The sequence below is a fragment of the Pinus tabuliformis genome, chromosome 9 (genome assembly GCF_031772625.1).
Source record: "Pinus tabuliformis cultivar Carrire ecotype Pingquan chromosome 9, CPIR1, whole genome shotgun sequence".
NCBI lineage: Eukaryota > Viridiplantae > Streptophyta > Pinopsida > Pinales > Pinaceae > Pinus > Pinus tabuliformis.
Window position 1 is genome coordinate 666,365,285 of NC_142307.1, and position 25,815 is coordinate 666,391,099.

The 25,815-nt window shown below is 34.0% G+C and overlaps 1 long non-coding RNA gene across 1 annotated transcript; it reads right to left on the minus strand.

Annotated features, from left to right (window-relative positions):
• Positions 1-4,208: 4,208 nt before the first annotated feature.
• On the minus strand, positions 4,209-5,352 carry LOC149150429 (uncharacterized). The gene is made up of 2 exons (XR_016262949.1): positions 4,981-5,352; positions 4,209-4,881 (listed from the first exon to the last, which is right to left on the minus strand). It is a non-coding gene; the product is annotated as an uncharacterized LOC149150429 (long non-coding RNA).
• Between the last annotated feature and the right edge of the window lie 20,463 nt (positions 5,353-25,815).

The following is a 25,815-nucleotide window of genomic DNA, read 5'->3' on the forward strand; positions in this document are numbered from 1 at the left end:
TCATCAACGTCCCTCTGACTAGGTGAATATTCTGTTGCTACAAGGGGATAATATATCTGCACATTCAAACAATTACATGTCACCCTATCAAATAATGAAGACTATTTCTTCTAGATCCACAACCCTCATGATGAATTCATTCCAAAATTTACATAATTGATTATGGATCTGGATGTCAAAATTTGGAGCAAAAAATTATGGAAACTCAAATGTCTTCCCAAAGAAAATTTATTTATGTGGTTACTTCTCTAGAATAAATCACCTTAATGGAACAATCTTCAAAATAGATCTTCCGAAGGCCATAGTATATTCCTCTCGTGCTCTATGAAATTTGAATCAGAAAATCAATTGTTTATAATATGTCCTTTTAAAAAATCTATTTGGAAATATATTCTTTAGATGGAAGGAAGTTCATACAAAAGGGATAGTCCAAATATTAATGAGTGCTTATCATAATGGTTATTATCAGATCACAAAACTCATCACAAAGTCTTACCTTTAATAGTGGCTTGGGGAATATAGCTGAATAGGAATCAAGCCATTTTTAAAGAAAAATGAATATCATACACTAAGATAGTGATAAAAAATCTCACCTTTAAAAGAAACTATATTGAAAAGGATCCCTCCCCCCTCACTCACTTTATCCATGAAACTAAAATTCAAACATACTCTCCTTGGGCTTTTCCCTATGGGGTAGCACAAGGCCCCCCCTACTTGGGCGAGGCTAGTGGAATTCTTCACATTTCACCAATTGCTTCTCTACAATTTTCTACAATCATTGGGGCAAAGAAAATCAACTATGTTGAGCTATTTTCTTTAAAATTACTCATAATACTATACATCTCATAGGGAATAACCTCCATTTTTCATATACAGGGACTCTCAAACCATCATAAATTGGATGAAATGAGCAGTAAGAATCCAAAACTATACTCTTCTTGCTATTTTTGAAAAATACAACAACAAATCCCTTTGTTTATTCAGATATCATATGATCATATTTAAAGAATAGGAACACAACCATAGATGCCTTGTCAAACAATAGACTGGATCTAGACAGAGGAACATTTGAAATCACAAAAATTTAAGAATTCTACCAACAAAGATATTTCTTGACTCTTGGGTTTGAATGATTTTCAGAGATATACTACTCATGATATATTATCTCTTTTGACCATTTCTTCATTTTAGTATGATATTTCTTGAATATATATGAGACTACTCTCCACTATGTATAGAAAGAATGTAAAAGTTGATCCTGTAAATGGTTATTAGTACTTTCCCCCTCAAGGGAGCGAGACATTGATGGAAGGCTTTGGCATGAGGAATGTAGCCATTGGAATGCCATGAGCCATATTGATATTGCTATATATGTATATATATATATATATATATATATATATATATATATATATATATATAAAGAAATTAGAGATTTCTTTTTTTGGAAAAAATGTAGGAATCTATGTCTTAACTATGGTCAGATATAAAGTATAGGTGTTACTTATATTGACGCTCAAAAAGTAGAAGAATTAAAAACCAATATTATTTTGATTACATATAGACATTTCAATTAAATTTGTAATGAATAAGAATTAGTTTGAGATTGTAAGCATGTTAGTGACATTAAATTAAGATTTGATATATACATTTAACTACATCCTTTGGATGGGGTGACAATAGAAGTTGTGCCAAAGGTTTTGGATGTAGTTGGTATAATCACACTAGAGAATGTTTGCGAAATTCAACTCCACTTCCTAGCATAATTGACATCAAGCGACACAGTAATGATATAAGAAAGTGTATAATGTTATAGATTTGTTGTAATAGGTGATGTATAAAGGATGTGATAGTGCAAGGTATGTTTTCCCTTGCTCTAAATCATTTGTAGAGCTAAGAGGATTGTGCACACTCAATTTGAATGCGATAATATGATGGAATGTTTTGGAAAGGAGTGAAGTGGTTACATAAAAGTGGGTGTTGCATTATTAGGTTGTTCAGATGCTCTATAATGAGAATTTAGTGGCAGTGAGTGTATCTAGTGATATTATCATGAGGATGAAAGATAACAATGACTATAGTGGGAGTCACATTTTAGGTCATGGTGACAAGATTGATAGGGAAAGTGGGACTATTTGACTATACTTTAAGCCTCAAATGATTCAACTTAGACATAAAACATGGGTGAAGTAGGGGAAACCTTTCCAACCAAAAGTGTAAGTGAAAGAGGAGGGTTCTTGATTGTGTAGATTCATTGGGGATGAGTAAGACATGGTCGAGGAAAAAAATAAATTCATCTATGGATGTCATGTGCTTAGTAGGGCACCCATTGAGGACTCATACAACTTAAATAACAATGTACGAAAGTAGTGGCTAAAGAGGTTATAACCTGGGCGGAGGGATTGGTGAGTGATTTTGGGAACTCACATACCTTGGAGACAAAGTTCCATGGTGGTCCGTTCAACTGCCTCGGAGTAGTAGGAAAATGTGGACTTGAAGCGCAAGGTGGGTGTATCTAAAGGGAAGTTTAAGCCTTTGTCAAATTGATCTTTGATATTAGAATTTCAGTTAACAAAGTTGATGGGGAAGTTGGAAAAGAATAGGGAAAAAGTCATGCAACTTTAGGGGAACCCATGAGAAACCCCATTGTCATTACAGAAGATCCTTAGCCATAGATGGCTCATCAAGTAGACCAAAGTAACTGAGAGTCTAAGGGATGTAGTCAAGAGGAGCCAACTCTGGAAATTGTCGCAAAAGAAAACCCTCCACCTTTTGGTATTTGACTATATGTTTAGAAACTATATTGCTATTATGGTTCAACCTATAAAAAATAAATGCTAGACATACATTATTATTATGTTATATATTAACAACCATGCTTTAATATCAATCTAATTCTAAACTTCACTAGCATAAGAAATCTTAATTTTCTAAATAACAAGCTTCTTCTTAAATTTTATAATCCTTTTGTAATCGTATAAATAAATAAATGATAAAAAATATATATATATATATATATATATATATATAGATATAGATATATATATAACCCACCTAAATTCACATTAAAAAATGGAAAAACATTTATATTTTTAAAATATAATAGATGTATATTAATAAGTGTACAATTGATGAAGTTTAGAGTGATATAAAAATTGAGTGAAATTATAAATCACACATGGAAAAATTTAATCCCATCGAACATTTAGTATTTGTAAAGTTGAGATAGATAAAAGCCAGTATGTTACTAAGTCGTAATATGCTACTAAGTTGATATATTTGAATTCTATAATGCTACAGTTGAGAAAGAATACATACGCACCATTATCCTGCTGAACACTAAGTCAAAGGAAGTCACTTGGACAGCGCTGGCCTATCAGCCATGTCATACACTGACTTGGAGGAAATTTAAAAGATCCGATCGCTCTTCCAGGTCAACAGCAAATATCAATGTTTTCTTACTAAACAAATATAATTAATTTTAAAAAAGAAGAAAAGAGGGAAACTGAACTGTAAATTCTCCATGAGATTAAACAAACTTGGTCAAACGTCGTTGAATCAAGCCGGCTGCCATTGCTTGATGAAATGGATATTGGTAATCACAGCTCAGGTGTGCCTCAATAAATTCTTTATTTCCATTAACCTCTCATGCCAAATTCATTGCTCGAATGAGTATTCCTATAATTTTGCGCGCTTTTCATTTTGAGTGTCTGTGTTTTACTGAACACAAAAATCTACACTAAAGATGGGCAATACAGTGTACATACTTTTAGCTATAACGATTTCTGAGAAGTGCGATGCAGCTGCAGTAATCACATGTTTATTTCGAAGGAACCCTATAAACGACTTTATGGCTTGGCACTTCAAAAAAACCAGATTTAATTGTTTGGAATGTTTACCAACCCATGCCGGTTTGGGGATTTTAGTGACCAGTTTGGAATGTTTATCAACACATGCCGGTTTGGTGTAACTGCAAATTTTTTTATGGTATCAGAACCTAGGATTCCCCAGAAGTTGTGTTAAAGGGTGTTGGAGAAATAGTGGCACTTCTATAGAATCCGTAATTTCTATTTTGGTGATTCTAGTTATTGGTTTAGAAAATTTACAATTGCAAGTTTTTTTACTAACACTTGAGAGTCGCGGGTTTTTATCACCACTTGCAGCTTGCTGGTTGGTTTTGGTGCAATGACAAACCTCTTCATAATAACGGTTGGAAATGAATTCATTTGTGGTGCTGATGTTTTGGCCGCTAAGCTAAGAATAACTCATGGTTATGGGTTCATTCAAAGAAAAGGACAATAAGCTATGTGGAATACCCATCTAAGCAAGAAACCTGACCGGGGAGGACCTAAATTCGTTGGTGTAAGAAACCTGGCCGGGGAGAGCCTAAATTCGTTGGTGTAACTGCAAATTTTTTCATGGTATCAGAACCTAGATTTAGGATGGATTCCAGGAAGCTCCCTGGGCTTGAGGGGATGTTGATGGTAGAGGAATAGCTACACTTCTATAGAATTTTTAATTTTCACTTTGGTGGTTTTAGTTACTGGTTTAGAAAGTTTACCAGAACACAAATGAGTTGCAGATTTTTTAGCACCTGAGAGTTACAGGTTTTTTTTACACACTTGCAAGTTACTGATTTTGGTGTAATGACAAACCTCTTCATAATAAAAGTTGGAAATGACTTCATTTGTGGTACTGAAGTTTTGGTCACTAAGCTAAGATTACCTCATGGTTAAGGGTTCACTCAAAAGAAAAGGACAATAAGATATGTGGAATACTCATCTGAGCAAGAAACCTGACAAGGGAGGACTAAAATTCGTGGCATAGCTCACAAGATTTGAGTCTGCCTTCATGACACAAAAGCTTTAGCAAAATTCATCGCTGGTTACCACAAACAGAGCACACGCGAAGCAGTTAATTGAAAACGACATAATAATGTAAATCAGAACTGAACTAAAATGTAAGAAGAAAATAAAATACCTGACGGTGCCATAAGTCGATTAGGGTTCTCTACACACGATTAGACAATTTCGACAGAGTCCTCAACTTTATCAATTCTTTGATTCGCGAGCCTTCGTGAGCCTTCGTTGTGATGAATCTGTCAGAAGCGAATTTTCACCTCTCAAAAGTAATATTATGCAAAAAAACCTATTTGCAGAATTGGGTTTAGATTATCTTTAACACGATAGCCCATGATTATCCGCTGCAGTCCCTATTTCTATATCTCAGGTGATATCGATGAAAGCTGTGTGCATTCATAAATAATAGGTGTGAGTGTTGCAAACGTAGAGGAACTCATAGACATAAGACTGAAAGCGTTGGGAACCAAGGGAAATGTGGATAGGTGAAAGGTTGTTTTGAAGGGCAGGAAGTGACGGAAAACTGTCAGTTCGTGCAGCGACGTATAATTGACTAGTTAGTACGCATATGCATCTCAAATCCAAGGGCCCGGAACGAATCGAAACTAATCTTCAATGACACGTTTCTTAGTTCTTTCTCCCCGTGATACCCACTGAACGGCAAATATTTAATTCATTTCACCTTTCACGCGTGAATTAAATTGCTGTGGTTCGGCTAATAATCGCTCTCTTACTTTACACTCTGAAGACAACGTGTGTGGCAATGGTTATTGCTAACCCTAAATTTAGAGTTTAGAATATTGACCAAAATGTTTTGGCTATGGTCATGCCTGACCCATCACTGAATTGATTGAAGGGAACTTTGGAATCTTTTCTGTTTGGATTTTAAATGATAATTAATTGGTTTTATATTATACGAAAATCTGAGGCGAAAGCTTGATTTGTGTTATTTAAACTGTTTTTTTCACTGTGTATATGGATTCAGCACCTTTAAAAACCACTAAAGCACTTTGATTGTGCAGGAGTTTACTATTAAATTTGTGATTTCAATAAATTCTTTTTAGATTTTTGGGAAATTAAACCAAAAAACCTACCAAAAAAACATCCAAAAAATCACACTAAAGACAATCCAAATAACAACCCAATCAAATTGTTTAGCCAAAGCCCTCTAAAATACGTGGAGGGTAAGCTCTATAACATCCTTGCCATGGCCAGCCTCATCAACCCCGTTGGATGTTGCATGGGCCTTTTCTTCAAACACTTGTTCTCCTTTCTTTTCGTTCTCTCAAGTTCTCTTCAATCGTTGCGTCTTTTATGAATCCTCCAATGTCTAGTGCAAATGCTTTGGTTCTTTTAGGGTTTGTTCCAATCACCCTTGGATCCAAATGCTTTGGTTCTTTTAAGATTTATTGTGATCACCATTGTATCTAAATCTCTAATGAAACGAAAAACACATTAAATGAAGCCCTCTTAAATTCCATTATACTATGGTGGGTTTAGGAAGTGTTTGTATTTGCCATCTCTTTTTCACATATCCAAAATGTAACCAATGCTTAAAACTCATCTATGGTAGTGATACTTAAATATATAAACCAAATATATTTGTTCCAACCAAATGAAATATCTTATAAATTTAATGGAGTCACTTAAGTATATTAATCAAATATATTCAGTCCAAAGCAATGAGATATTTTATAAATTTAATGGCCTATGTTGAGATACTTAAATATATAAACCAAATATATTCAGTTCAAAGCACTGAGATATTTTATAAATTTAATGGCCTATGTTGAAATACTTAAATACATAAACCTTAAATATATAAACCAAACATATTCGTTTCCAAGAAATGAAATATCTTATAAATTTAATGGAGATACTTAAATATATCAACCAACTTTATTCAATCGAAAGCACTGAGATATTTTATAAATTTAATGGCCTATGTTGAGATACTTAAATATATAAACCAAACATATTCACTCCAAAGCAATGAGATATCTTATAAATTTAATGGCCTATGTGAAGAGGTCATAGACATTCATACATGGATTTTTGCAAAGTCGAAACCTTTTTTATATTCGTATGAAACTATTTTTAATCATTGAATTCAACCTTGATGATGATATAGACTTGATTCATAAATGTGGCTCAGTTTTGACCGTTTTTTATATTCGTATGAAACTATTTTTAATCATTGAATTCAACCTTGATGATGATATAGACTTGATTCATAAATGTGGCTCAGTTTTGGGGTCAAAGATGGGTTATGCATGAACTCTAGATATCAACTTTCAACCCTTCTTCGGGCTAGTTTTTCGCCACTTTATAATGGGAAAAGATGCATAATACCTAAAAGTTATTAAGAACATATTAAATTTCTTATCAAAATAATAGAAATAATTTTTTTTATTTTTGCATAAATCAACTTCACTAAAAAAACATGACATAAATCAAACTACATAAATAAAAATATATGGACTTGTAACATTTATACTATAAACATATTACCCTCTAATGACCACTTTAAATTTAACCAAATTATAATTCTATTATATAAAAACCAATTACACAAACTAATCAACAACCAAAAAAAAACTCACGAGAAGTCAACTTAATGAGTAGAAATGAGAGAAAAGCACTACTAAGAGAAAGAACCTCCTCTAAACCCTGGCCACCTCAAATAAAACACATCCCATCATCCTCCTATGAAAAATGGAATAGAAAGTGAGATTTAGAGAGTCACATAAGTGTCTTGTGTTTTTCTTAAAACATTTTACTTATTATTACGTCCCTAATGAGTTTTGGTGATTTGACAACTCGATGACCATCAACAATTGGTCTAGAGCTTCCACATGGGATGGAGGAAAAACCTTAACATGCATAATCGCACACATAGTGCGATGTTGCTTTAGAAAGTGTTGTGAGTCAGCCACAACGTGAACCATCTGTACAAGCCTCCCCCTTGATAATTAACATGAGTCATGGATGCAAACCTTCCTGTATGATAATGAAATAAGTATAATCCATAGATCTTTAAAAATGTAATAGTGAAAAATGCCCAATTAGAAAGTAATAGGGAACGTAGAGCCAATGGTACGATATATATAAGTAATGGTTGATGATTAATAAGTGCAAAGTAACATTTGAGTCATGAATTTCTCGGACATAATGGTAACAGAATTTCCAAATATTAAGACAACTATTAAGTCATTTTAGTATTTATCCATTCAATGGTTTAATTGAACGGAGAATGCAGGTTGCGTACGTCTTCTTCTATAGTCAATAAATTCTTCTATAATCAAATAACAATGGATGAAAGTGAAACACAGGGTGAAGCCAAGGACGTCGTGGTGTCAGCATGACATGCCATCTGCCCTACCTTATCATCTTTTAGTTTCATTATTGTTGTGTCGATTCTTGTTGAAGTTTAACAATTCCAATCTATGACAACCTTATGTGGATCGTGGATATAGTAGTTGGAGGTCATCATATCCACCGTCAGTACGCCTTTCATAAATTCATTCACGGTGACAAAGATCATGAATACAGTAATTGCAATACATCATATCCACCGTTAGTATGCCTTTCATAAACTCATTCATGATGAGACGTCGCTCATCATATCTACCGTTAATATGCCTTTCATAACTTCATTCATGGTAAGATGGATATGGTGATTTCAGGTCATCATAAACACCGTTAATATGCTTTTCATAGATTCGTTTATGTTGAAAAGTCGCCATTTCACGGTGTTATGATACAGGTAAAAGAGTGAAATCAATATTGGTGGTTTTTGAGGCTGAGTTTCTCTATTGTTATAGGTTTGGAAGTTCACTTCGCTGGCTTGACTCTATTTGGTGAAGGACCTCCGAAATATATTAATAAATTTATTTAAGTTGGTCTTGGAATTGAATTTACTTTAAAATAGTGTTGGTTGGTTTTTGGAATTTTGATTTTGATTTTGATTTTTGGATTTTGGATTTGGATTTTGACTTAATGAAGTGGTTAAATAACAAAAATAAATGAAAATCCAAAATTGAAATGGAATTAACTACTCTTCTCAATATTTAAAATAATCGGTAATAAATGATTGTAGTGGTTGAACTACAACTAATTTTGATTTTTGATTTTGACTTAATGAAGTGGTTAAATAACAAAAAATGAAAGTCCAAAACTGAAATGGAATTAACTACTCTTCTCAATATTTAAAATAATCAATAATAGATGATTGTACTGGCTGAACTACAACTCAACTGAATTGGACTGAACTCAACTAACTATCACATTTGAATGGACGATTATGACACTTAGCAAGTGGTTGGAATTAGATTCTCCAACACTCCCCCTTAATTACAACCACATAAAATTTAATTAAGATGCCTGGTGGTCTAACTCTTAGCTAGACTCACAAATTAAAAAAATTGGCATTAACGACATTTCCTTTTCTTTTTCTTTTTTTTCTAGATTCTATAGTCTCTAAATTGTTTCAATTTTTTTTGTCTTTGTTGTAAGTTTGAAATTTCAAATTCTTCATTTGCTGATGCAGTTCTTCCATTGTTCAATGTTGTCTAAGTATGCCATCGATTTCTTCAAAAATCAGCGTGTGTGTGGACTATTGCCACATGTCATTTCCTATATTGTGATTTTTATCATCAATCTTTTGTTGCAACATAAGTTCAGAATATAATATCGTCTCTCAAGGACTCCACTTCATGAAAATATCATTGATGTTTTCATCATGCATGTTGTCTTCAACATTCATTTTTGCAACTTCTATGCAAACTTTATCAAGACATGGTGTTGCAAGCCATACTTCAAGGAACTTAATTCATCCTCTAATGTTGTTGATTCTTCATGTTTGCTACTTACATCTGCACAATTAAAATCAAAATTTAAATTAAAAACATCTGCGAAATCATATTCTTTTTACTTTACAATGAGATATTTCTCTTTATGGGCTTCCCTTTCGACCTCTGTCTCTGTCCTTGTCTCTTACACTTATTTACTAACGTGTGCTATTGTAGACATGTTGTCTTCCACTTGGTTTTCAGACTTAAGAGAACTTTCCTTATCGAATAACATCATGTCAATATGATGTTTTTGTTACATTATCTACAACCATTCATCTCTAGCCAATTGGTCTTCGTCATACTTAAGATCAACAAATTGAATTGTTGGATTCACCATAACATTCACTGCTCCAATCGCAGCTTCATTATCATCAGCAAGCTTTTTTTCTTGATTCGCCAAATCTTCATCCACTTGCAGTTGTGCATAGTGTTTTTGGGAAAATTAGTGTCTTTTCGAATGACTAGCCCTCTAGGTTTGGTAGCTACCCTAGAAACAATAGTTTAAAGCTATTCAACGATTTCTTCTATGTGTAATGGATAAGAGAAAGATAATGGGACCAACCTAGAACTTCCACTTAGTCCCTTGCTTCATCTCTCTCCCCCTTAACAGAGCTTGCAACTCCTCCCCATACTTATCCCGCTTGGAGAGTACCTGTAGAAACACAGTAACAGAGAACCGTCAAAGCATCTTGATCTATTACAACATAAAAATTACAGAATCAGATATATAATGAACATATAATAGCATTCACAAATGATAACATTCACAATTGCACAATCATATGGAAGAAATCTTGAAGAACTTTATTAAATAGAAGGGAGAATTACAACCCAGTTGTCTAATCCAGCATCATCCTCCTAGCATCAAGCCCTCTTCATCTCATGAAATAGCAAGATCGCACCAACAATACAATGCTCTTTCCTCAATTACCAACTATCAGCACTTCCTTGCAATGTACAATATTCCAGCCTCCAGATCTCTTGGATGAGGGATCCATTTATAGATGTGTGCAAGGGTGAGTCATCTATGGGGTTTTATTAGTGTCATTCCACTTGTTACATTTGGTTCTATAAGAGAGGGGATAACTGAAGGTTTAAGATCTCTTAGTCATCTTTGGGCGAATTCAAAGAGGCAAGTGTCATAGGAGAAGTTTCTAGAAGATTCCATGAGCCTCCACTTAACAAACTGTCTCAGACATTTTTCCATCCTCGACCATTGCACCCTATAGAAGGCCCAAATAGTATGCATCGCACCTGGGTAGTGTACCACTCAGTATGCATCGCACCTGGCCAGTGTAACAGTTAGTATGGTTCAGTTTAGGCCAATTTTGGTTGGTTTTTCAGGTGGAACTTTTGGGGAATGATGTAATCAGATGACCATGTCCTTTTAGGGTATGAAACAACTCTTTCAGGGGTTGAAGAGCCATAGTTTATCGACATATAAGATTGGGGTTGAAGTGCCCAAATATGTCTATAACACATAGTAGGATTCACGAACATGTCTGTGCTCATTTTTTGTTTCTTCTGCAAATTCTTTACAATCATCATCCACTTGTGGCTGAGCATAGTGGGGTTCACCAAACTCTTCATTTTCAACCTTATTACTCCCATTTTCACCAAAATTCTACTCAAGCGTGTCTCGGCCTCCTTAGCTACCTTGACATGTGTTATGAGGGGTAGAATGTTGTCATCTACAAATACTTTTATGTATTTCAATGCAAGGGCATTCTTTTACCCTTTGTCCACCAACTCATTCAAATAGATATGCAATAGCTCTTGTTGTTACTTCGACTTTATTAACCTCTTGCTTTTTCCCATTTGTTAAGTGTTGACTCACTAAAAATCAACAAAACCAATCAAATTACAAACATATTAGCTTCTCTGATATTTAGGTTCTATAAAATTGATATATTCCCTTTTTATATTACAAGACTCACAACGTATTTATATTACAAGACTCACAACGTATTTCTAGTTTAAACAACACCCCTTTCGTTTTTTCTATTTCTAATTTCAACAACACCCTTTTTTGGGTTTTTTTTTTAAATAAACCCTAATCACTTTAAAAGAAATCTCCTCTAAAAATGAATTATGAATGGCCCCTTTTTTAAAATACACGAGCCTTCATAAAAATGATACCCTCCAATCCTTTTTAAAAAATCACACAAGGCACTTAAAACATTATTTGAGCCCCTTTCAACATATTACAATGAGCCCCTTTTTTTAAAATTCCCCTATACACCTTTCAAGGATCTTAAAAAAAAACATTAAACCAATTTAAAAGAACCCTTTTAAAAAATTTTGAAATAACTCTTTTTTTCTAAGCTTTTGAAATAACTCGTTCTCTTTTAAAAGGATGCTTCGGGGATCAGAAAAAGAAGAATCGCCATGAACACAGAAAAAATGAAGAACGTGAACCTTTTAATATTCGTTGAGGCGGTGGACCTTTCGACGTGGACTTTTCTTTTTTTACAAGTGTGCTGTGAGCTCTTCTTACCGTGAGCGCATTTTTCGACAGAGAAGGGTTGTACTGAGAGGAAAAAATTATAAGTTTTGTAACTTTTTGAAGGTCAACGCAGTTGGTCTTTCTGTGTGTTGGGCTGTGCAAATTTTTTTATTTTTTTTTACATCCATATCTTCTCTTACAAAATACTTAAGGCTGCTGGACTGGGTACATTACTGCATGATTTTTCTCTTAAAAAACAATACGGCCTTCTCTTGAGCTGAGGGAGACGATTCGTCTCGTCCCGGCTTCTTGGCTTTCATTGGTTTCTTGATTTTTGTTGTTCTTTGTTGTTCTGAAGGAGTCTTAGTCTTATACAGATTAGGCTTCGATATCACGACAAAAAATGAAGAGGGGAAAATCGAAATGGAGTTAGTTATTTTATGGTGTTTCAAAATAATTAAATAAATTACATCAAAGATATCAATAACAAAATAATAAATTGATGAAAATGGTAATGTTTGTATTAAAAATAAAACCTGCGGGTCAGTTCTACGAAAGAGAGTTTGAACCAGGAGAGTCCGGCTCTGCAGAACGCTCTACATTGTTCATGCACATTACACATTAAATAGAAAACATGGTTTTAGGGAAGTTAGAACAGCATCTTAATAAATAGAACTAATTTCTATCCTGAAGTTACGAGAACCAACTCTATTTATTCTAGGATAGTCTCCATTATCTTCAACACTTCCCTTAATGGGGAATGGGTTCACAAATATGCCTAACAACTCCCTAAACATTTGAAACTTAACTTCTCCAAGAGGCTTAGTGAAAATGTCTACAACATTATCACATTTATTACAATATTTCAAATGAATTTATTTAGATTTCACTTTCTCCCTCACAAAGTGAAATTGAGTATCAATATGCTTAGTGTTTTTGTGAAACACCGGATTGTTGGCCAGTCTGATTGAACTTTGATTGTCGCATCCAATTGTTGTTGCGACTGTCTGTTCTTCCCCAACATCCTGGAGAAGTCTCCACAACCAAACCACCTCACACGTTGCTGCACACATGGCTTGATACTCTGTTTCTGCTGAGGACGAGGAAACTGTGTTCAGCTTCTTGCTGCTCCATGTGATCACACTAGATCCAAGACTGAATGCATAACCTGTTATAGATCTGCGATCATCTACATTTCCTGCCCAATCTGAATCTGCAAATCCTACCAATCTAACATTAGAAGAGTGAGTGTAAATAATTCCATAATCTACTGTATCTTGTAGAAACCTCAAAACATTTTTCGCTGCATTCCAATGGCTTTCGAGTGGCTTAGACATAAATTGGCTTAACACGCTGACCATTCAAAAATGCAGACTTTACATCTAGTTGGTGCATCATCCAATGTTTCTTAGTAGCTAAAGTGATTAACATTCTGATGGTGTTCAATTTAGTTGCAGGGGTGAAGGTTTCTTCATAGTCTATCCCTTCTTTTTGTGAGTACCCTTTGCAACCAACTTAGCTTTTAGTTTTTCTACAGTTCCATCTACATTAATTTTCAGTTTATATAGCCATTTACAACCTATGGTTTATTTTCCTCTAGGAATTTCAACCAATTCCCAAGTGTTATTTCTGATTATTGAATCATATTCCTGTTCCATGGCTATTTTCCATTCACTACTTTTATTTGCTTCTTTATAACTAGACGGTTCAACCACATTCATCATACTAGTTATAAAATCATTTTCCCTATATCTTGCAGGCATTTGAGCTTTTCTACCTGATCTCCTGAGTGGTGGGGTAGTGGTTTCAAACCCTATTTGATTATCAGTTACTTTTTCTTCCTGTTGCTGTTGTTGTTGTTGTTGTTCATCCTCTGCTTTTGTTTGCTGCTGACCCTGATTGTTCTCCGCTTCTTCTTCCATAAAGTATAGAATGTCCCATTCCTCATAGTGCTCATTAGGTTCTTCATTGTCCTGCTCATGGAATTTAACATCTCTACTAACAAAAATCTTGTGAGTAGAGGGATTAAATAATATGTATGCTTTATATGATGGAAAATACCTTATAAAAGTACATATGATGGCTTTTGAGTTTAATTTTCTTCTATCTTCCTTTGGTATGTAGGCAAATGCTTCACATCCAAATATCCTTAAGTGTTTTACTGCAGGCTTATATCCATATAATGCTTCAAAAGGAGTTTTAGATTCAAGACTTTTTGTAGGACTCCTATTTTTCAAATAAACTGCAGTATTCACTGCTTCAGCCCAAAAACCATTTGAAAGATTCTTACCTTTCAGCATACTTCTAGCACATTCCACCAGTTTTCTTTTCTTTCTTTCTGTTACTCCATTCTGCTGTGGAGTGTGGGGTACTGTGAACTACTGCAAAATTCCATGATCTTTACAATATCTGATAAGCTCATCTTTTCTGTATTATCCCCCTTGATCAGAATGGAGAATTTTTATCTGTTTCCCTGTTTGTCTTTCAATCATATTTTTAAACTGCTTAAAGTATTCAAATGTATGACTCTTCTTACTTAAGAAATACACCCAAGAAAACTTCATACAGTCATCAATAAACAGTAGGAAATATAGTGCACCTCCTGATGATTTTGTCTGCATGGATCCACAAGGGTCTGTGTGCACTAATTCCAGTATATCCCTTTGTTTCTTTTCTACTCGAACAGGGAATTCTTCTCTATGCATTTTTCCTAATGTGCAGGCATCACAATCATTATGAACTTGCTTTAGCATAGGAAGATCTCTTATCATTTCCTTTTTTTATAGTAACAGCAAATCATTGTAGTTGAGTTGGCCGAGTCTCTGATGCCAAATCTCTTCTGTAGTTAGGCTTGATGTTGTCAATGCTCGAACCATTGTAGGTCTCACATCTAAATCGTATAATCCTCCTGTTCGGATCCCTGTAGCAATTGTCTTCATGCCATCTAGCATATCTTTAATGTAACAGTTAGATTTTAAAAATTCAACTTTCAAATCTTGATCTGTAACCATAGATACAGAGATCAAGTTCTTTGTTATACCAGGCACATATATAACATTATAAATTTGTTTGATATTACCATTAGGTAGAATGACAGAAAATTTCCCACACCCCTTGATTTGATGACTTTTATCATCACCTAGGTAAATCTGTATGTCTTCATTGATCTCTTTAAAATCCTCCAGCCAGTGCTTATTCCCTGTCATGTGTGTTGACACTCCTGAATCTACATACCAGATGTCTGCATCAACATTTTCATCACGATCTGCCACGAACAATATTAAATTTTGCACCTGATCACCATTCGCGAGATGACTTGCATGTCTTTTTGGCTTCTGCTGTTCTTCATGATATTTCTTTTTCCTACATTCCCTGGCAATATGACCCAATTTTCCACAATAAAAACATTTAATTTCAGAGTAGTTTTATTCAGGTGCATACATTGGGTCAGATTTGGCCGTTTCTGTGAACTTGCTCCATTTTGCTGTTGTGGACCTCCTTTCCCTTTGTAGAAGTTTTTCCTTGCCATCAATGCAAAATCGACACTCTGGGGCTTCAAAGTCGATCTCCTCTCTTCTTCCTGCATCAGTATACCTGTCAGCTATTCAAAATGTGGGATCTTCTCTCTGGCATTTATCCCAGTGATGAACATTTGATAATCATTAGTGACAACATTCATTGTAATGGTTACAAGATCTGTATTATCCATTGTATGACCAATATCTGATAATTTGGTTTTCAGATCCTTGATCCTTGCTACGAATGAAGTGATTGTTTCATTCTCCTCAATCTTCATGGACAGGGTCTTACTCTTGTGGAACAGAAGACGATTTGAATTCTTGATCTCGTACAATTCCTTCAGAATTCCTCAGATCTCGTTAGCTAACTTACCTTCTCTGATGTGTGGTATAATGCAGTCTTTCACTGACATCTTTAACATTTTCCTTGCTCTGCTTTCTTGTTTCTCCTAATCTGGGACCGATGTTGATCCAGTGGCGGGCCTCGGCTCATCCCCATTCACAATCGTCCAAGCACTTTGCGCTTCTCACAGAGTCTGCATCTTGAACTTCCAATTTTCATAATTGGAACCATTGAGCTTGTTATGCTCGTTCATGCATGCTTCAAATATATTGTTATTCATCTTGGCGATTTAGAAAAAAAAAATTCAACAGGTAAAAGATGTTAAATTTACCCTGGATCTATGAAAAAAACAGATCACTACTCTTCAATGTTGTTTGATCTCGCAGCACACGCGCAGATTACTGTGGCTTCCTTCTCAGCCTCCAGACAACCTTCTGTTATCAACTACAACCTTGTTATTGGCTTTTCTCACGTAGCTACAACCTTGTTCTTGGCTTTCCTCGATTGTCGCAGAAGTCCCTGTCTTTTCTACGACATTATCGCAGCTATACACGTCCTTGATGCGATGAACTGCGACGAAAAATTTGCGCGAAGTGATACAGTGCTCTCGTCGCAGAGGTACACTCATAACCAGCGACAATTTCAGAATCGTTGCAGTTATCCGCCTTACAACTGTGATGATCTCTATTCAAAGAACCACCCACCAGCTAGTGTACAGGTTCCTCAGCCCTGACGCTCTGATACCATGATGAAAATGGAAATGTTTGTATTAAAAATAAAACCCACTAGTCAGCTCTACGAAAGAGAGTCTGAACTAGGAGAGTCTGGCTGTGCAGAATTCTCTACATCGTTCATGAATATTACACATTAAATAGAAAACATGGTTTTAGGGAAGTTAGAAGAGAATCCTAAGAAATAGAAACTAATTCCTATCCTAAGGTTACGTGAACCAACTCTACCTATTCTAGGATATTCTCCATTATCTTCAACACAAATGACTATAGTGAAACTGAATTACAACTCAACAAAATTATACTAAAATCAACTAACTATAACATTTGTATAGACAGTTATGCAAGTGGTTAGAATTACATTCTCCAACATTAAATAAATTTGAATTTCTATATTGTTATAAGTTTGGAAACTCACTTAGACTTTATTTGGTGAAATACTTATTATCCTAACAACTAATATAATATTCATAGTTATATATATATATATATAGATATATATATATATATATATATATATATATATATATATATATATATATATATATATATATATTCTCGTGCAAATAGATATAAACATAGAAATTTAAAGCCTAGATTGTTATTGTGAAGGAGACAGATGGACTAGGATGTGTTTGAGCAGAATGCCCTTTGGGGATGGATTTCATATGCTTCACAATTTGGAGTATGCATGTAAGTTTTTGATGGAATATCTTAATGAAATGATGTATCATGGACTAATAGGATTGCATGTATTCATAAAATGAGTTTTGATAATGCATGCAAAGTGTTTGATATAATGTTTTAATGCAATGATGTATAGTGGACTCTTATGATGGTAGGATTGATATAATGCTTTAATGTGATGATCTATTATGGACTGTTATGATTGTAGTTTTTTGTTATGAGTGCAGGTTTTCACATAGTGGGGTTTTATGAGGAGGTAATGATGCTTTATACATATTATTTAATGAAATAATGATGTTAAAAGAAGCAATGTATATATTCACAATATTTATATGGATTTTGAAATATATGTTAATATAAAAAAAGTATGATGGAGTTTAAATTTTTAGAATTACATGTAAATGTGCATACAAGCGTAAGGCCCAATCTCACATGTGTACTACCATTATGAGTAAAGTCTATAGGTAGATCTAGGTGATAAGTGAGGGAATGTTGAATTGTTGAATATGATAGTGGTGAAATTCGTGGTAGCTACAATATGGACAATGACTGCAAATCACTTTTAAACATGGGAATGTTAGTGTAAACTGACTAGGTAAAAGAACAAATAAGTGAAATATGTTTTATGCAATAACTTTGGTTTTCAACCCAGTGGTTTTATGCCCATGGATGTTGATATAATGAAGTAATTAATGTTGGTTTTTCTAATTAGATTTTTCAAACTAACATATTGTTGTTATCACTATATTATAATTTTTTATTTTCTCTAGAATATTTATTTCCAACATCTATCATATCTTCATAAGCTATCACATCCAAAAATGATATAGTAGAAAATAGTCTATGATAATCATATATTTATCTTTTCATAATACTTTACAATTGGAAACAAACTACATTTAATTTCCTTACAAATCCTCACTTCGCACTACTCTCTACATCCCTACCTTAAAATCTTTATTCAATATTTCATTTAGCTTCTTTGTTTTAGTATTCCTCCATTTTACTATCTTGAAACAAAACAAATCGTGTTAAATTTATTTATAACTTTGTACCCCGTTTTTGTTGGTCCTCTATAATTATTTTTCTACATTTCCTTCCTTAAGCCTCATTTCTAAAGTGTTCCTCCATCATACATAAACACTTACAAGATTCTAGATTGCATAAAATCTTTATATCCTCAATCATGTTTAATAATTTGTTATAATCTTTGAAAATAAATAGGAACTTCTTCTCATAAATCTTCCTACACCCAATTAAAATCAGTCATTCTAAACACTAAAATATAAATCATAGTTTTTCGTTATTTGATATTAAATTTTGTCATTCTAAATAAAATATAGGTCATCGACCTTGGTTATTTGATATTATAAGTTTCTACATAACATAAAGTATTTATGTGCTCAATCATCCTTAATAGTTTGTTAAGATCTTTCACCTTCATTTGTGCTTCCATCAATTTCCCTACACCCACTAAGAATGGGTCATACAAAAAATAGAAAATAGATCTTGGGTTTTGATTTGTTTGGAATGATTTCGTTCAGGATCCTATGTAGACAGAATTCTAGGAAGATTTGTCCATAGTGAGTTCCATTTCTCGGCAGGTAAGCTTGTAACCATGAAAACTCTAATCACAAAAACGTGTACAATCTTAATCTTATTCGGTTTCACCCAAGTTTGATCTTTCATTTTCTTTAAGATAAAAGTTATGTTCGTATAATCCAAAGCCCATAATTCCGTGCCATTGGTGTTTAATGTGCAAGTAAGAGCTTAAAAATGCGAGGTTTTATATCCAATGGATGTCAATGACATATATGCTTATTATATTAAATTTGTCTTTTTAATTAAAATCTTGCAGAAGTATTTTATTTGGGGTGATGTATGCCGTCAAATTATGCCAATATTATATAGATATATAAGTTAATTGGTATTGGTTTTTAAAAATTACAATATGTTAAGTTGTGTGCGTATAATGCAAATTATACATAATCCCTTGCAATGATGCATGTTAAGTTGTGTTTGTATAATGCAAATAATACATAATACCTTGCAGTGATGTTTGTTTACTTCTAATTAAACTTTATAAATCTATTTTTCTTTTATGTAGTTCATCCCATAATGGGGAATTCAACTTTAAAGCAAAATAAATATTGAATATACTTTTTTAAAATAAAAATCTCTCTCACACATAAATACATAATGTGTGTTATGGTAAAATTATAATAAGATATAGGTGGGCTTTATTAATTTCATTTTCATCCTTAAAAAAAAACATGTATTATATACTTGAATGGGTGACTATCGAGATTTAGGGGGATTTTGGAGCATGCCTCCAATCCTGTTAAGCATAACAATAAGTTTAATAATTATGGAAATGATTACGATGGTGAGGAAACAATGATGAACAAAGGGCGTTGTGCTCGAGCAGTTTATCCATATGATGGAAAAGGTTGTTAATACCCTACTCAGAATGTTAAATACGTGCCTATGGAATACAAGCGCTCTGGTTGCCAGTAGAGAGAAGCAGGAAATGGAAAGGAAGTATGTAACACAAGAGACAAGAGAAGAGAAATTAGGCACAAGTGGAAAACACAAAAGGATTGTTAGTGCATTGCAGTTAATCCCCCATCTACTCCATTAGGATGTGAATGGTATTTTCCTCTAGGCCTTATGGCGCCACCCGCAAACTAGTAATATTGTGTTTTTTTCACTAATTTATTTGTATTAGTTAATTTGGATAATTTGCATGGTGGCCAACATGGTGTTTGGGCATGGAGGATAGTCTAAGATTTTTCCTTTTTTGTTCTTATCTCCTTGTTAATTTTTGTGAGTCTTTCCCTTTATGTTTCTTGGTAAATTTATCTCTCTTTCATGGCTTGTTTTTATGTTTAGTGGTCCTACCTTTCTTACCCATCCAACGATGGTATTTCCATTCCTCTATTTTTCAAGAAATTCTACCTTGGTGGTTTATCTACAAGTTTGTTATCTAACATCATGTGAGGAGTTGGTGGTTGAGGGTTTCTATTTCTACACTTCCCTCTCATGTGCTTCTAGTTACCATAGAGTCTCGCTTGGCTATCTCAATGATCCCTGATTCTTTTCTTCTTGGTAGTGGTATATTGGGGTGCCATCCCTCCCGCATCTTACACCCGAGTTAGTATTTTCCATTGTTTGAATTCCTACATTCACTTGTTCTCCTGCCCCCATTATGTGCCAAAGGGAATGCATTAGAAGAGGGGTTGCTTACTACCAAGAGAGGGCCCATAGAGTTTATACCCACATGCACCATTGGCTAAATATTTTTTCTTCGGAATACCAAGAGCTCACACCAACCAATGTATAAGAAGAGCTCACCTGGACAAAGGAGGAATCATCCTCTCAACGCATTTCCCTTCAGAGATGAAGGTTCGATGGGAATAGGTTGGTTGGATCATGGATACAGGGCAAACAAGTGGACAGATCAATCAATACATTCAGATTGTGGATCTTTCCTGGCAGATAAATTGTTTACTAGGACAAACTATCTTAGACCAACATGAGAACTACATGGATATCCTTCTCCCTTGAACACTTATACAATCACCCGAGGGATCCATATCGTAGAATGGATAGAATTTAACATCTCATCATTCCTTTGGTGGCAGGAAGAACCTCAAATGACGCAAAATAACCCATCTAGGTCGCATTCTTGGATTTATAGCCCTTGACTTACGTTAGAAATGTTTTTAACTTTTTGGGTATTGACATTTTGTTTACAATTGGTTATGTACAAGGCCTTATCGACCAATGTTTAAGTCCTAGTTTGGTCATTTTTTTATCTTTTAGACAATAGTTTTCCCTCTACTTTTAGATATGGTTAGGTTTCTCCAGTGAGAGACTAACCAGACTCTTTGCAACCCACTGTCTAGATTTCCATTTCAAGAGGTATTAAAAATCACCTTAGCAAAAAAAGCGCATGTAGTATGTTATGTTACTATCCCATTTATTTCTAGTAATCTATCTTAGTGGATAGGTTGACATTATAAAGAGATATGCCAACTATATTTCCTTTTTAATTAAAAATTATATGATGTATGTGTGTTTCTTCAATTATAATGATGTTTTTAAAAATTATCTTTCAGTTCTTATTTAATAGTAAGAATTTTAAGGATTATTTTTGTGTTTTTACGAGATAGTTTTTATGATTGAAAAAGAAAAATGTTGGTTTCCAAAATTGTTATTTCATATCTTTAAAGATAAAATGTTTTATTTTAGAAATCGTTTAAATTTTTTATTCACTATATAAAATCCTCAAATACTGGAATAGTTCTACAAACATATTGCCAGAAAGTCTGTGATTCACATGTTAAGAAGTAATACTATTTGCAACTTTTTTAAACTTCATAAAGTATTAATTTTTAAATTTTTTCCTTAAAACCAATATAAAACAATATATATAGATAAACTATTTTTATGAACTATTTTATCCTCACAATATATTTTCTCAAAACCCTCCACTATAGCTTCCTCTAATTGTGAAATGATATATACCACATTAATAACGATGAAATATTCATATCCCACTACCTACCTAAGAGCTCATAGCGTCATAAGATATTGGGCATGAAATGATATATACCACATTAATAATGATGAAATATTCATATCCCACTACCTACCTAAGAGCTCATAGCGTCATAAAATATTGGGCATGAAATTGAGGGTAAAGATGGCCTAAAACAATTGTGGAAACCCCACAACCCCATTTTTTTACTTATTCATTTTTAATGTCGCTTTTAATAATAATTATATTTCAATTCTCATGTAATAGTAATAATTTTAAGGATATTTTTTGTTTTTTTATGAGATAGGTTTTTATGATTAAAAAAAAATATTATTGGTTTTCAAATAATTTGTTCATATTTTTTAAAAATAAAATATTTTGCTTGAGAAATTGTTTAAAACTTTTAGCCTCTATATAAAATCTTCAAAGACTAAAATAGTTCATCAAAAATATTGCCAAAATTCTATGATTCACATTTTACAAAATAATACTATTTGCAAGTTTTTTAAACTTTATGAAATATTATTTCTATGATTCACATTTTACAAAATAATACTATTTGCAAGTTTTTTAAACTTTATGAAATATTATTTTTTTAGATTTTATATATATATATAGATATGAAATCGATATGAAATATGTATACATATATATATTTGCAATAGATATGAACTATTTTATCCTCATAAGATATTTTTGAAAAACCCTACGCTATATCTTCTAATTATGCAATGGTATACAAAACATTAATAATGATGAATTATTCGTAGTCGACTACTTACTTCAGAGCTCATAATGTCATAAATTATTGGACATGTAATTGAAAGTAAAGGTGGCCTAGAACATTTTTGGAAACCCTACAACCCCATTCTTTTAACTAATAATAAAATAAAAATAATGATCATGCACATTAACATATGATTTAATGCAAATTAGCACATTTTTTAATACATGTTTGGGAGATATTGTGTCTTTATCAAAATTGAACTTTCCTATCAATTAGATGGGTTTGCAGGTTTAATGAAAATTATCACAGTGTTTAATGAGTGTTTAATATGTGTCTTGGAGATAATGTGTCCTTCCCAAAATTGATATATTTTATAAATTATATGTTTTTTCTATAACAACAAAGTTATATATATATATATATATATATATATATATATATATATATATATATATATATAAATTAATGGTGGAAAGCAAGGTGGTTTAAGAAAACTCAGTGTTTGACCGCGACCTACGACTTCATCCTATAGGCCTGAGCATGCTATCAACTCTCAACGTTATAGGCCCTTTGTATTGGTAAACTCTACTATTGGAAAATATTTTTTGGGGTTATAACTTACTCTGACTATACATCAAATACTAGGTGTTGCAAATCATAGGTTGGGCGGCATGCCATGGCTAAACCAACCCTGGAAACCCGGTTTGTGAAGGAGATCATAATGTTCAATGCCCTAGTTGCTAATGAGGCCAAATTTTCAAAAATATGGTCCCTCCTGATTCATCAAAAAGCTAGATGATATACTAAAAGTTGATATCAATGCCCCTCCAGCCCAAAATCAAGCCCTCCAATGTGCATATCGAGGCTTGATCGACTTGTTTTAGGGGGTATGGCCCTCGCCTCACACTGTTTGAACTTGGATCAAGAAGAACTAGAAGCCCCTCATTTCAGGTGAAGTTGTTTCCTCTTTCTGCAGTAAAGGTTTTTTTACTTTTATTTTGAAAACAACATGGATCAATATTTGATATTCATAAGTGGACTATATTTTATGGGAGCCCATGGTTTATACCTTGACTGTTGGAACCCTAATTTTAACTCAGGTTCTAATATACCCACTACTGTCAAGTTAAAATCCCTTACTTTTCTCTTTGTTGTATGAATTATGCTACTTTAAGACTGATTGGTAATACATTTAGCAAGTATGTAGATTGTGGAGAACCTAGAGATGGAACTTTTGCATGTGCATGAATATGGGTAGAGGTGGAACTCGATAAAGGCTTACCAATAACAAAAAACCTCTTCATGGATAACTAGACCCATCTGCAGGAAGTAGACTATGACCAATTTCCTTTTAAATGCAAAGTATGCCACGAATATGGGTACTTTGCTAAAGGTTTCCCTAAAGCACAAGTATGTCAGGAACAACAAGGAAAACATAATGAACAATGGTAGCAAGCAAGGAGGTGAAAATGAACAAATAGGAAATAAAACCCATTTGTAGTGGCTCTAGAAAAAGCTTCTTCAAAACAAGGCTAGGGCCCTCAGTCTTCAAGCTCCTATTGAGGTAGTTGTAGCTACGTGGGAAGATCATGCAGTGAGCGAAACTACTATGAAGTCCTCTCTGGCAACTCATAATATGGTGAACACTCCCAAACTGTTATGCTCTTGACCTACGAGAAATTCCAAAATACCAAATATGTGAAGAAATACAACCCAGAACATAGAATAAAATGAGAAAAACAACAAGTATCTTATTATTCAGAGATAAAAGCAATGTTTGCTTGCCTCTTCGAGGGGGCAACCTCTACCAGAGTAGAGCTTGATTACAAAATAAGACTCCTTAACTAACTATGACTATGACTTGACCCTATTGGCTTTATTACATAAATAAAGGGGTTCAGGTTGGACCCTAACATGCCCTCCCCCATCAAAAGCAACCTTCTCCTAAATTCTGAAGCTACAAAAACTGCTGAAGAATAGTGGTTGGTTCCTAGGTCGCATCTTTTGGAGCGGTGTCTTTCCACTTGACGAGGACTTCCTTGATCGTGCAGCCACGAAAATTTCATTCTCGATTATCGAGGACCTATTCAGGATGGAGCCAGAGTGAGCCTTCTTCATCCAATTCAGGTAGAATGGTTTGAATTTTTCAATTGTTCCCTGCCACTTTCTTGAGGCGTGATACATGGAAGACTGGATGGATTTTTGAAGTTGTTGGAAAGGCCAGATTGTAGGCTACTGCTCCAATGCACTGAAGTATTTGATAAGATCTGTAGAATTTTGGAGCTAATTTCTGATAGCCATTTTCTTTGAGTGATGTTTGCTTATATGGTTGCAGCCATAGGAATACCTGATCCCCTTCTTGAAATGTCTGCTCTGAACGATGTTGGTCTACCTGTTGCTTCATTTGATTCTAAGATTGATGGAGATTATCTTTGAGACGAGCTAGCATGGTTGCACAGTTCTATAGGAGTTGATCAACTGCTTGCACCTTAGAGCATCCAGGGATATAAGAAATAGGTGAAGGTGGGAGTTGGCCATACACTACTTCATATGGAGTAATCTTGGTGGCTTCATGATAGTTAGTATTATACCACCATTCAACTAAAGGTAGTGACTGTACCCATTGATGTTGCTTTTCTGAAGTGAAGCACCTAAGGTATGTCTCCAAACATTTATTGAGTGCTTCAGTTTGATCATCAGTTTGGGGATGATAGGAAGTGCTTAGTTGGAGTTGGGTGCCTTGTACCTTGAAAATTTATTTCCAAAATTTACTAGTGAAAGTCGGGTCACGATCAGACAGAATGGAAGTGGGAATGCCATGTAGTTTGAAGATCTGGTCCATCAAAGCTTGAGCCACCAAAGTGGGGGTAAATGGGTCGGGTAGAGAGAAAAAATGAGCATATTTGGAAATTATTTCCACAACCACCATGATGATTGATTTGATGCTTGACTTCGGGAGACCACTTATGAAATCCATAGGAACATCTATCCAGACAGAGGCAGGGATTGGAAATGGTTGTAAGGTTCCTGGTAACTTGATTATTTCTCCTTTGTGGCATTGACACACATCACATTCAGCTACAAAAGTAAGAATGTCAATTTTCATGC